The sequence below is a fragment of the Schistocerca nitens genome, chromosome 4 (genome assembly GCF_023898315.1).
Source record: "Schistocerca nitens isolate TAMUIC-IGC-003100 chromosome 4, iqSchNite1.1, whole genome shotgun sequence".
NCBI classification, from domain to species: domain Eukaryota; kingdom Metazoa; phylum Arthropoda; class Insecta; order Orthoptera; family Acrididae; genus Schistocerca; species Schistocerca nitens.
Genome location: NC_064617.1, coordinates 273,228,536 through 273,236,970, shown reverse-complemented (window position 1 = coordinate 273,236,970; position 8,435 = coordinate 273,228,536). Strand labels below are relative to the sequence as shown.

General features: G+C 36.5%; 1 long non-coding RNA gene across 1 annotated transcript; it reads left to right on the top strand.

Moving 5' to 3' along the window:
• The first annotated feature begins 4,648 nt into the window (after nucleotides 1-4,648).
• LOC126252012 (uncharacterized) lies at nucleotides 4,649-8,229 on the top strand. Its single transcript, XR_007545818.1, has 3 exons — nucleotides 4,649-5,151; nucleotides 5,273-5,396; nucleotides 7,877-8,229. It is a non-coding gene; the product is annotated as an uncharacterized LOC126252012 (long non-coding RNA).
• The last annotated feature ends 206 nt before the right edge of the window (nucleotides 8,230-8,435 follow it).

The window sequence follows — 8,435 nt, the reverse complement described above, 5'->3', positions numbered from 1 at the left end:
GGTCATCCACTGCAGTAAAAGTCCTTGAGCGGCCTGAGTGAGGCATGTCATCGACAGTTCCTATCTCTCTGTATCTCCTCCATGTCCGAACAACATAGCTTTGATTCACTCTGAGATGCCTGGACACTTCCTTCATTGAGAGCCCTTTCTGGTACAAAGTAACAATGCAGACGATATCGAACCGCGCTATTGACTGTCTAGGCATGGCTGAACTACAGACAACACAAGCCGTGCACCTCCTTCCTGGTGGAATGACTGGAACTGATCAGCTGCTGGACATCCTCCGTCTAATAGGCCCTGCTCATGCATGGTTGTGTACATCTTTGGATTGGTTTAGTGACATCTCTGAACAGTCAAAGGGACTGTGTCTGTAATACAATATCCACAGTCAACGTTTATATTCAGGAGTTCTGGGGACCGGGGTGATGCAAAACCTTTTTTTGATGTGTGTATTATAAAAAGTTTATACATGAAGGTAAGCTATTGTAAGTCGTGAAACTCTCCTGAATCCAGCATAGCCAGCTGAATTCATCCCATCAGCTAGTTGTAAGCTGACAAAATGTAGCATGCCAGTCCATACACAGACCGGATGCACATCACGTAGTGTTCAGTGGAAATGCCTACTAAGGTCCTATTGACAAGGAAGTATTACAGACTTAACATACATAAAAGTACTCCCCAAACATAAATCAGAACAACATAATTTATTGCTATGAAAGCCTATTCTCTGTAGGTCCAGATGTAGCAAATTATTTACTTCTCATTGCATGAAAGTATGTATTTTCTTTGTTGAAACTGTTTCGGATATATGATTTTTTCTTTGCTGTTACAGACAACTCACACAAACAAGTTATGTAAATAATTTTTGAGAACTTATCTGTTCAGGATAAAGGAAAACATAGAAGACACTAAACAAATATGCAGGGAAAATAAATTCTAACGTCCCTATCTTCTGATTACAAGTATTAACTAAATATTGCTACTCATTGTCAAAGATCTTAATTACATTTTGCTTACTTGAGTGAGAAAGGAGCGGAAAATTTAGGGTTTGTATAGGCTAACAAAAATCCACATTATGTCACTGCTCTAACTTAGTTGTAACAGGATTTAAAATCAGTCACTCCATTGCTAGAGAAATTTAATTAAATTCATTTAATTCAATTTCTTCATTCATCCAATAACTGTATGGATATAGTCAATTCATAGCCAGGGCTAGTGACAGTAACATTTCTTATATTTAAGGTGTTTACAATTCACATAAAAGTACAACCATCTTACATCAGTATACGTAAATAATTTTACATTCTCATATTCAGATATTCTTCAACGTTATAAAAGTTATGCATTATTAAAAATTATTTTACCTCTACTCAGAATTTATTAAACTCCTGAACTTTCTTTATAGTTGCAGGCAAGGTATTCAAAAGTATTTTTGTTTGGCAATGAAGATTTTTTGGTAACAGTTTTTTTTTGTGGATATCTCTGCGAAAGTTATCTCGGTTTCTTGTTTTGTAGTTATGAACCTGGTTGTTCGATGTTTGAAAATTCCTGGTGAGTCTTCAGAAAGCGTACACATTCATGAATGTATAAACCAGGAGATGTCATTATTTTAAATTCTTTAAATGTTTCCCTGCATGGCTCTCTATAGCGAACTCCTTTCATTAATCTAACAGCCATTTTTTTGAATTTTGAAAGTTTGTTTTGCCATACCTGTATTTCCCCAGAAGATCACACCGTATCTAAGCAAGCTGTTTATGTAAGCTTAATAGGCACGCAACAGTGATTCAATTCTGTGGTAGTCCTGAAGCATTTTTGCCACATAATAGTATCTACTTAGTTTTTTGCTCAAAAATTCTGGATGCTTCTACTATCTCAATTGCTCATCCACCCATACAGCTAGAAGTTTTGTGGATGGAGCTTGCATGATAGCATAGTTACCAAACTCAGCTCAAAAGTTATAACTTCTTTTATCTGTGGAAGCAAAGTGTTATAAAATGACCCATCTAATTCTCACATAAACACCTGTGGACTTGCATTTCCTATTTCAGTATTTATTTCATTAAAATAATGACAGCATCTCTTGGTGAGACCTGTTCAAAACAAGGAAAGTTAAAAAAAAAAAAACTCGTCTCATGTTATCAAGTGCAAATAGTGTAATTAACTCAGAACCACAGCCATTAGTTCCACCAATGTAAATGCAGTCACTACAGTACTTCTACAGAATTTCACATTGAGTGCTATTCATAATAATGAGGACGAAGTCTTCCCTTCTCAGGAATGGATGGTGTCAGGTGCTTGTGTCTTGTGGCTTGGAGAACATCACAGAAGGGTTATCACTAGCATTTAGCCACGTTTCTATACAGGTGCCATACCCTTTATGTTTCATAACAATGGAATGTAAATCATTGTACTGCTCAGTGTTATATGCTTCTTTTTTGTTTCCAGGTTGCTTCACTCTAACTTGGAAGCAAAGAAATTGCCTCTTATGCTGCCAGAAAAAAATAGTACACTGGAAAGGTGATGTCGATTTTGATCTGATGATGACATATGCCACCTGGGAGAGAGCAGATGTACTGGTAATGGTGTCAACGTGGTCCACCAACAAATAGCGAAGTGCCACACGGAGTAGCCGCGCGATCTAGGGGGTCGTGCCACGGTTCGTGTGGCTGCCCCTCTTGGAGGTTTGAGTCCTCCCTCCGGCATAGGTGCTGTGTTGTCCTTAGCGTAAGTTAGTCTAAGTTAGTTTAAGTAGTGTGTAAGACTAGAGACCGATGACCTTAACAGTTTGCTCCCATAGCAATTCACACACATTTGAACAAATAGCAAGGTGGCATAGCTACCAGAGCGCCATCTGTATCTACCCTTTAATAGGGAAAACGTACAGGCAGGGGGCTCAATGTGGTGCAGATGTGTGAAGCAAGCAGACAACCATGCCATGGAGATGCATTCGTTCTTTCTACAGCCTACTGGGCGAGTTTGAAAGGAGACAAGTTGTGTCCTTACGAATTGTGGGATTGTCCTTTCAGAGAACCGCCACATGCGTTGGATGTTCTATGTCAGGTATTCAACAATGCTGGTATTAGTGGTCAAGTGAACATCTCACTAATGTAGAAGAGGTTCTAGATGTCCACACAGCACATCTTCCCGCCAAGATCGTCGTAGGTAAGGGCAGCAGTGGCAAGTCCTACAGGCACCACAGCACAGATAAGAGTGTTTGTGAGCCCAGACGTGTCAACACGAACTGTTGCAAACAAGTTTATTTATTTATTTATTTTATCCATCTTTCAGCACCAACATGCAATCGATGTCGTCAGAAGAGTTACAGCTATTTGTACATTATGTTTTACATACCAAAATATTACATAGTAAAAATATAGCAATGTTGTAAACTATTAGCATACAACAGCCTCTACACGTAGATCCATACATAACAGTAAGCCATAAGTTATCAGCATTAACATGCAATCAATGTTGTCAGAAGTATTATAGCTATTTGTACATTATGTTTCATATAACAAAAATATTACATGAAAAAAAAGACAGTGTTGTACCCTATTAGCTTATAGCTAGCTGCCTCTACATCCATAACTATACCTAACAGTAAGCCTTAGTTTATCAATAAATTAGATCATCTTTACAACTATTCTGAAATTCTTCTACACTGTAGAAAGTATTTTTCTTCATCCACACTTTGGTTTTAGTTTTGAAAATATCCATTGAAACCAATTGAGCCTGTATGGGTAAAGTGTTGAATAATTTTATGCCTATGTATTCATAGCTAGATTGGGTTTTCTTAAGCCTGGTTGTGGGTATATCAATCATACTTGTTTGTCGAGTATTGTGTTGATGAACTGATTTCCTTATAGTGTAGTGGTTTAAGTTTTCTTTTATGTTTAATAGGCAACAATATATGTAAAGAGATGGGACTGTGAGAATTTTTAAGTCTCTAAAATAAGGTCTACATGAGGTCTTGTTGTCAGTGATTCCGTAAAAACGTCTAATTGCTTTCTTCCGCCAAGTGAAAATTTTTTTTGGCTCCTGGAGAGTTACCCCATAAAAGAATGCCATATTGTAGATGGCAATGAAAGAAGGCATAGTATGACTGAAGCAATAAATCTTGTGTAACACATGTGTGTAGTTTGGCTAGTAGGTAGATAACTCGTGATAGCTTTCGACATACATAATCTGTATGTGTGTCCCAAGTTAATTTTGAGTCATTGTGTATTCCTAGTAGTTTAACAGATGATAACTCCATGTTACTGTTTGATAAACTGAAGATTATCTTGACAGTCTTTTCATGGTTCATAGATTTGTCATTAGCTTTAAAAGTTATTTGCAGCGGGACTACAGGCACACACATTTCTAGCCGTCTTCCACTCACACTACAGCATCGACGTGTAGGGCTCGACTGGTGCCGTTAGAGGATCATTTGGAAGTTGGAATGGGCTTCAGTGATGAATGCACTAAGGACATTTATTTTCGTACAACAGCGTCTCTTTCGTGACACATTAAATTGCGCTCCTTGTTGAACAGTTTGTCACGTAAGGAACACAAATATTTGTAAACTTTTGCGTCGTTGATTGTGGAGCGATCGATAATCACAGCTTCTTCCACACTCTGAACGTGTGTATTTTTTTATCTTCATTCATACTATTTCCGATGGTACTGACCCAACGCCACCTTGTTCCTAGCGGAAGAAGAAGAAATTCTTCGCTCTTTCACGTCACGCAACGGCAGCGAAAATTACACTCGTTAGATACACAAAACACCACGTGCGCTACAGGGAGTCAAGCAGCCAACTTCTGACTGATGGTGAGCACTGAGCAGTGAGTATTATCTGTCTGCTTCCTCTTGCAACTTCGGCTCTTTCCGTGGAGCTATAGTCGAATGACGGACTGCAACTGCATCAACGAGAGTAGTTAAGTGGGAACGTTGAAAGAGCGTGTGGTTGATTGGTGTTTTGTTGTGGAGCGAAGGATATTTGTTGTTCATTATTTTTTTTAAAAAATTGGTGACGTAGTGACAAGCTCTGTAGAATGATACGGATTCGAGGACCAGAGGAATTAACTGCAGAAGAAAAGAAGAAAGCGAAAGAAGGAGTAATAGGGAACATCACAACGTTTTTCCTTTTAATTGCATTAATCAGAGCAGGTGAGTTGTATAGTGTGTTGTTCTTTCCGTCTACGAAAAACACTGTGATGACAGTAAACTAAGTTGTGTAAGACGTCAAATTCGGCTGCAGCTAGTTGTAAATGTTTTTATTCATTTGCAGTTCCATACGCACTGAAACAGTTTTGATGATTGGAAAGTCATGAGGAAACTGTGTTTAAAAACATGTGACCAGTCAAACAATCCACGCCTTTTGTGGTGTGGAAACTTTTGTAAAATTTTTGTAGGTAAGTGCCCTCACTTCGCTTGAAGCATAAAATTTTGTAATCAGCGTTTATTGTGTGTAATTATGTTAGCAGAGAAAGACAACCTGTACCTTGTACTTTAAGCTACACCGGATACTGAAGAGCTTTCCATACGCATACGAGAGAGAATTTCATTGCGTATTAGTCATGTAAGGATAACAGCATTCTGGTTCTATTTGCCTACTGTGCACCATTCTGGTTTTTCACTGTCTATGTAGACATATTTGCTTGATTTATGTAGAGATTTCAGTTTCAGATATTTCAGGTTTAGACCGCCTCATCTAGATGAGAATAAGGCAACAGAAATATGTAGTCTTTTATAATCTGAATTTTAAGATGGTTTTGTTGAAATTTAGTGTTTGTGTGGTTACAGCTGTACCAAACCAACACCTGCATGATGGAAAGGTTTGTGTACTGTTACAAAATTTTCTTTTGACTACTAAAGAAATTTAGTGATTGACAATAATTTGCTATATAATTGCTCAGGACTATAAAGAATTGACACTAAAATAATCATAAATGCAAGTTTAGTGTACAGAACAGCCCAAACACTGGCATGTAGAAGACATGATTGGTAACAGAAAACAAACTAAAAGTCTAGGACAGTGGAAGTAGGCCTAATAGTATAGGCTCAGTCCTGCATATATAACAAAAAAAAAAAAAAAAAAAAATATTAAGTCATATTGTTCCATCAGTATAATACCTGCATACTGTGGAGGAAAATCTTCATCTTGTATTATGTGCAGTTTGCAACGTGTGTGTGTGTGTGTGTGTGTGTGTGTGTGAGTGTGTGAGAGAGAGAGAGAGAGAGAGAGAGAACCTGAAAGCTAGCAAGTTTTCTTTCTTTTTGTGTTTGGCTGTCGATGACTCAGTGCTGCTGCTCTTCTGTGAGTTGTCTCCTTTAATTTAAAACTATGTCAATAGAAAAACTGCTTGGTAATTCAGAAAACTTATATGTTGGAAAAATCCTGTACCAATATATTGGTGCATATAATGTACATATATCACACAACTCTTGAAAAATGCAAGGGAGTCCACTAAGTAACTTTTGTCAAATTTGGTTTGAGTTGATTTTTTATTTGGACCTGTTGATTATGTATTGTACAAAGAGTGTACTAGTAATAAAGGACAAGTCAAGTGAAATAATACAAAATTATGTGAGTATTTTATATATCATACAAATACTCATTATCTGTGAACGATGGATTGCAGACAACCTGCATTTTACGTTTTTAAAGTGGATGCTTAAAATTAGCGCAATGAATGGAAGTAGGCCTACATATTTTTATCCTAGTGCCACACGTAGGCTAAATAATGAAGTTTATATTTTGTCATTGTGCTTTAAATTAAAATACAATTTTTTGTATCTTCATCACATAAGTAAGTTAAAGTGAATACTTAATTGTGTAAAATAAATGGTACATTTTTATCTATGATATAAATAAATTTACATTTTATCACTATGATTTGTTAGAATACACAATTTTGTCTTCATAACACAAGTAAAGATTTTCCTTCCTCTATTTTTATTCAAAAGGATGTCTTATTACTCTAGGAATTCAGTTTGTTCTCTGAGAAATGTTCATTTTCCTTTTGAATAACTGCATTAATTTGCTTTTTTGTACTTATGGAAAGCTTGTTGTATATTTTTATTCCTGACTGTTACTCCCCTATGGACTTCTGTGAGAGTTGCAGAGCCCTGTTGGAAATTTTTCCTGTCTTGTGTTATGCTTGTGAATGTCACAGTTTTTCTGGAATAATTCCTTGTTGCTGGGCTGTAAACATTATCAGTGAGTATATGTTTTGATTTCTAACAGTAAATATCCTGAGAGTCTTCGAGAGACCTGTACAGGATGTTCTGTTGGAGACGCTACATATTAACCTCATTACTCATTTTTGTAGTTTGAAGATTATTTCAACCCCTGTAGCATTTCTCAGAAGAGAATACCATAGGAGAGTAAGGAATGGAAATAGACAAAATATGACAAAAGCAATATTTCTTCAACATGATGAGAAATAGCTCTCAGGGCAAAACACACTGTGCCAAGTTTATTGACCAGCTGATCAATTTGCTCTATCCATCTTAGCTGCCTATCTATTTGGATGCCTAGAAATTCTGTATGTTTGGTTTCATAAAGTTTTTGGCTGTTGATCTCCACTTCAGAAACTTTGAATTTTTTATTTACTGTCTGAAACTGTATGTTAGCCTAACTCTAAAGTTCCCAAAAATATTTTCTGTGAACCACTTGTGTACTTCTGCCCACACATACACAGAAGTGTGATGTGTATTGAAACAGCTTTCATAGATGGAAGTACTTTTGGACTAGTTCATTAGAGCTACAGTTATTAGGTATTATTAACTCAGGTTGAGTGAGATTGTATATCCTACATAAATTTGATTTTTCTACTGCTGTACAAAATTTTCATTTGTTTTCACTAATGCATAACTTATTGTTTTTCAGGTATTGTTAAGCAGCCAGTCAGTCAATGAACATAGCAAAAACTGATGTCGATAGAGGAAATCATTTTAACAGTTATAAGCAGAAAAAAAATAATTATCTCCAAGTTCCTTACATTTGTTTTATTAAAGAACAGCGAAAAAAACATTATTTTGCATTGTGTTTATTTAATGAACATGTAAAACATTAAGAGTATATTTTGCTACTGAACTGCTGGACAGAAACTTGTTATTAAAGTTACTAGTATTACAGTTGGTCAGATTCATACATGGGAAACTTCATAAATAATAGAATGAATGTTGCTTGTGTATTACCCAAATGTTTGAATATATGAGCCATCTGGAGTTCTTAGTTTACATTGTGATGCACACATTCCTTAACTTCAGTCTCTTGTGGAACTGAATATATTATTTGCTTGTGATATACAAACCACTCCAGCCACCTCCACCTCCTCCTCTTCCCAAAAAAAAGTTCTCGCTTTGTATTCTAGTTGGAGTGAAACATACTGGTAGGTACTAATGGCAGTAGTAACTCTACTGACAGAGGTGGTGCAGTGATTAGC